Below are 6,129 nucleotides of genomic sequence, written 5' to 3' on the forward strand. Positions count from 1 at the left end.
TGTTTCATGCTGTGTTGCCACTTGTAGACCTAAACATGCTTCTATACCTTTTTGCATAATCATCACCTTGAATCTACTAATATATTTCAGAAATTCAGATTTAGCCAATAATTCAGGAACTTGACTGTGTTAGTACGGACCTTAATTTCACTTGAGACGCCTAGGCTTGAGTTAATGTAAGGTAGAACTATTTTTTTTGCACTTGCAATTCAGTGTTACACATCAGAATGTGTAATTATAACAAAATCCTGTAAGGCGAATTAATAAGTTAGCCTGCCCAGGCAAACCCTAAAGTACTTAAGATCTTAAGTTCCAACTATTCATGGCTTCTTTTCTCTTAGTTCGTAGCTCCTTAGTTATTCACTTGACACGTCATGGGTTTAATCCGTATTTGAGTGTGAAAATTATTTATATTACACATGTGAAAGTGTATTTGTTGCTGTTATTTTTTTTTAATTACTAGTGTATGCGACACGTCAATAATAACAGCTAATTATTTAGATAAGATATGCACGCACACGCACGCACCAACTCATCATGGTATGATTATTCCCTCTACCCCTACCCTAGGTACGTGTAAGCTAGCGTGACCGGAAATAATATATATATATATATATATATATATATATATATATATATATATATATATATAAAACCAGAGACTTGCTCTTTTTAATATATAAGGGAGATTCTATTTATTATTGCCTGTTTTATATTTTAACCAAGGGTGGAGCCGTGTACCACCCGTGTTTCACACGATCGTACATAGTAACGACATTTCTCTTTTGTATATATTATTCTTTGTATCTTCGCTCTCCCCTCGCACTGACAGCAACTTGTTTTAACCTGTCTGCCTACTTCATTGTTAACTGTTAACAGCACCGGTTAAAACAAGTTGCTGTCAGTGCATCTAGAGAGCAAAGATACAAAGGATAATTAATATACACAAAAAAGAGAAATATTACCATGTACGATCGTGTGGCAGACGGGTGGTACAATATTTAATACCATTGTGTAGGACATAACTTTCATATCATTCGAAATCCTTATTTTGAATTCATTATGAACCTTCATGGTTAACTGCTCGGTATCGAGATTAGTCAGTTAATATTTTCGTAATTTTTTTTCTCCCCCCCGAAAAACCTTTGTTGCTGCCTCTGAAAGCTTATTGTGAATCGTTCTGAATTTAATAAGCCCGATTCCCTTCACAGAATTCTGAATTTTACGCGAACTGCTTCTCCTTGCTTTCAGCTTTTGCCTGAAAGACTGCAAAATTGATAAAAATGTTCAAGCATGCAGAAGAGAAAATATAATCTGATATGAAACGGAAAGAAGGAATATTGTAGATTTATTTTTATTGTGAGACATACACACTCTCTCTCTCTCTCTCTCTCTCTCTCTCTCTCTCTCTCTCTCTCTCTCTCTCTCTCTCTCTCTCTCTCTCGTGTTTAAGTGTCCTTCGTTATACATAAGAAAAACATCCAAATATCCTTAGATCATTAAGAACGTTAGTCATTACGGTTTCCATTCAGAAATTGCAAATATGTTGGCGGAAACCATTAGCACCCTCATTTATTGATATGGTTCCAAAATTATGCAGATGTTATTAAGGCGAAATGGCGACATAAAAATCGTGACATGCGCTCTACAGAATTCAAGTTTTTTTTTTTTTTTTTTTTTTTTTTTTTTTTTTTTTTTTTTTTTTTTTTTTTTTTTGTGAAATGTGTAATATAGTCTTGAAGCCTCATATTGCAGGATAGGAAAAAGATTATGACCACGCATTTTTACACTGAATAAAAAAATACATATTCATATAGAGAATATCCGAAATATTCACTTTTTAATTTTCAGGAAATGCCTTTTTTTAGTATAATTTTTCTTATCTGAATTAGAATGGCTTACTTTATTTTTTTATATTAATATTATTATTAGTCTTTTGGACTGGCTGTAATGCCAGTTACGTATTTTCTTCTCTTGGGAGACACAAATGATTTTTATCCTTTCTAGGTAGATATAATTAATAACCGATAAACTTCGCCAGTGAAATTCAAGAATGTTATGTTGTGCTTAGGAAACTTCCAATACATGTACGAAGGAGAACTTTACTGATTTGTGAGAGATGATAAGAGGTTGGGGATTAAAAGACGTCATCGTTCAAGCATATATGTGCCTCTCTGGTTGATAAATGGTGTTCTAAATGGCACGCAATACAACCACTGTTAGGAAATTTGTGAACTTTTCTGAGGCCCAAGAATTTCTATCTTATGTAGCAAATTGTCAGGTGTATTTTCAATACTATAGTCTCTATGAATAGTAAGTAAAATATTAGTCACTTTAAACATCGATCGGAAATGAACTAAATTAATATCAAAGAGGCTTTGTATAGCAAACAACCTCTATACGTAAATAAATTCATTGTTTATAGATAATAGTCAATAAGTTGATGTCAATAGACAATTAGTATTTTTAACTTCTCTCTTATTCCAAGTTATTTTGTTGATGGAAGTGAGTTACCTCTGGATATTTCTCATCATTAGCAGTGACCTGCAATTGGTGCAGATTGATGGTGGTAATTACCTTTCCCGCTTCCCAGGTAGCAGCAGGGCTAAACTATATTGATTTTTACCAGGATTACAATAAATCTCTTCTCCATTTCATTTTAGAGCAAAGGAGAGAATTTTTCAATAATTTAGATATTACAAGAAACAAAATTTATTTTATGATTTCACTAAATTCACATTAAAAACTTCGTGAAGTAACAAGTTTTATGAAAAGCTTAAAATCCAATGCTATCACTGGATTTGGGTTAATAGCTCAATCTTCAGCTGAAATTGACTCTTTCTAATGTAAAGTAAGAATGTTCCAAGTTATTTTTAATGAATTAACACTGCTAGATTATGGTAATTTTATGACGTTTTGTGATAATGAGAATGCTTTACAGGCCATTTATAAGATTTTAATGCAATTATTTCCTCAACTTTAGAAGCTTTGCAGTGGTACTACACTCATAATTCTAGGAAGGCTTAGTCGAATTCGCTTAGGAGCAGGGTACACTAATAATGCTAGAAATGAGGAAACTTATAGAATTGCAAAAGAAGCAGGTAATGAATTATTTCAAGTGAACAGTGATATTACATGTCAAGGTTTTTACCTCACACCAGTGGTTGTTTTATAATATGTTTAGACAGTTGATACTGGGTAGGTTAAAATCAAATGAGAGATCGTGACTTATTTTTAGATGAATTATACTGTACTAGTTCACTCATTCTTTTTCATGTTATGGTTTATATATTCGGAAAAAAGTAATTATAATTTTATCTATTAGTGTGGCAATCCTAGTTTTTTTTTTTTTTAAGGATTTGGTATTAGTGAACCATCATGGATATGAGGAATAGCAGAAATGAGATGGTTATAAAAAAGATTAAAGAAAATCTAGCTAGAAGATGAGATAACAACGGGACCAACCAGGTGGGATTCTCATATTGAAGAGAGCATAGTATTATCGAACTATCAAATGATAAAGTAATTATATCTAATGGAATTACACTTCATAATTCACTAGTTTCAAGTCCTACAACTGCAGTATGTTTATTGGATACAATTCATGTCATTCCTTTTCACCAGGGTAGAAACGTGTTCTGCTCCAAACCCATACTATAATACATAATCGGTTTGATTAATTTGTCCAACATGTGGACGAGTATGGCTATGGTCTCTGAGCTATTCTTTTATACTAGGAACCTAAAAAACATTATACTTACCTTATTTACCCTGTAATTGCACACATACAAGTAACACCACATAACACTCTGGCCAGTAAACAAAGATATTGCATCACATCTACCGTCAATTCAGTAGTTTGAAGTCTGCTTCTCTCTCTCTGACTTCTATTGTTTCTTCAACAGAGATCTTTCCTAAGCCCAAGTTGCCATTAGATTTAACCACCCATTTACATTATCTGCACAGAGTACTTTTTAATATTTTAGGTATATTTGATTTTATTTACCATCGAATATTTATGCAAGACAAAGCAATAATATAAAACTAGCCCTGCGTACCTTTTATTATGTTATCTCCTTGACCCTTCTCCCTCCTCTTCAGGATTGAGTCACATTGTAAGAAAAACGTTAGCAGCCTTGTCGTTTGTTTGCAGTCTTAACTTTTCCATCCTTCTACCACTCCTACAGTCTGTTGACATTTAAGTTTTTTTCAGTATCTTGATTGGCTTCTGGACCAAATAACGCGTAGGCAGAATCTACAAAGTTCATAGTTAAGCATGTTATATTCATGCATGTTATATTACCAGCCGTATTGGTAGGGTAGGAAGTTATACAAGATTGCTGGTAAACATTTACGATGGGTTAAAAATATATTTTAACTTGTCCTCTTACAATTAGCTGTAATTATAATACTTTGAATGAGCGCGTTTATTTCTGATACTGAATTACTAGGTGATCAGATAAAGGGGAAATATGCTAAGATATTTTTTTTTCCTCTCTCTCTCTCCAAGAAATGTTCTGAGAAATTTATGCTTAGCCTTGACTATGAAGTTCGATGTCTTCAATGCTATATTAATCAAGCTTTTATGTTCGCTATGCAATTTATAGTGGCTTTAGGCAATTTCCTTTCTCAACTTATTTTATCAAAAGCCAGTTCAGAAAGTGGCACTTCAGTAAAGGAAATATGTATGTTTCGATGTCACGATGCTATGAACATATTATTTCACTTATGAAAAAAATTTCCTTTAACTGTGACTTTATTTTATTATTTTCCTGATATTCATTGGTCTTTTCACTTAACCTATCTCACATTCCTATAATTTTTGGAAGAAAGAAAATATTTGATAATATGTTCCACCAAGACTCCGTTCGACCAAAGCCATTACTTTTATTAAAAGAAAGAATCCTTGAGCTCATCTGCATAAGAAATCGATCAGTGGTGAGAGGGCTTTCTGATTCTCAAGTGTTTGTAATATGTATAAGATTTAGAAAAATGGTTTTCCTACCTATTGTCTTCATTTTTCTTGTGATTCATTTACATACGTACTCTAAAAAAATATTATTACAACACTTATACAAACCAAAAGGCCTAGATACAAGCATATTTCACTCTTACCTCCCCTTGGTATTAATAAGTAATCAACACACCTTGGTATTTATATACAATTAACATTCCTTGGTATTTTTATATAATCAACGCCCCTTGTTATATATATACATGACCAAGGATGAATTACTTTTCTTATGATTTAATTGCAAATTGACTCTTGAAAATAGAAATGGATAAAACTATTTGTATTAGAGTGAATTAATTTTCCATGATAGTTGATTAGAGTCCCTGCAGGCATGGCTTCGGCTAAGAGGCATAGGTTCGAATTTTTGCCCTGCCAGAAGCTGTTATCATAAATGGGTTTCTAGTGGATATACATAACCAAAGGTAGAATTCGAAATTAAATATCCCATGCTGTTTGATATTTATTTTTATGAAAATCACGAGTATTAGTGATATATATATATATATATATATATATATATATATATATATATATATATATATATATATATATATATATATATAGTGTGTATGTATGTATGTATGTATGTATGTATGTCGACATGTATTATGAAAGTTGCACTTATCCTCTCAGTTACTTATGAGACCCTGTTATAGTATTTAATAATACCTACAAACATTAATAAAAGAATATAATAAAAACTGAAGGACGAAAGTTATAAACAAAAGCGGATGACCCAGAGGGATGAACATGATCACTTGAGAACTTCTACGGATATCGTATTTCTTTGAAGTTATCACGGATAAAATACACGTTCTTTGCCGGGCTCTTCTTTGCGTCAGATTTGTTATGGGATAAAGATTCCTTTTCTGCAAACGATCAAAGTTTGTTCTGGAGAAGAGAGCCATAAAGTTTAAAACACATCCTTCCTTAAATTTGTGTGAGTAGTAGTGGGAGGGGGAGACGGGTTGTGTCCTGTGGCACTATTTAGTTTTCTTTGATTTTTCCAAGTGTCGTTTGGTTAATTTTCACGTAATTTTTATCTAATTCAGTTATTTTTTTTCCTGTCTAATAAAAGTACTGTTTTAATACTCTTCATAATGCGTGCAAGATGC

This window comes from Palaemon carinicauda, chromosome 40 (genome assembly GCF_036898095.1).
Source record: "Palaemon carinicauda isolate YSFRI2023 chromosome 40, ASM3689809v2, whole genome shotgun sequence".
In the NCBI taxonomy this organism is placed as follows: domain Eukaryota; kingdom Metazoa; phylum Arthropoda; class Malacostraca; order Decapoda; family Palaemonidae; genus Palaemon; species Palaemon carinicauda.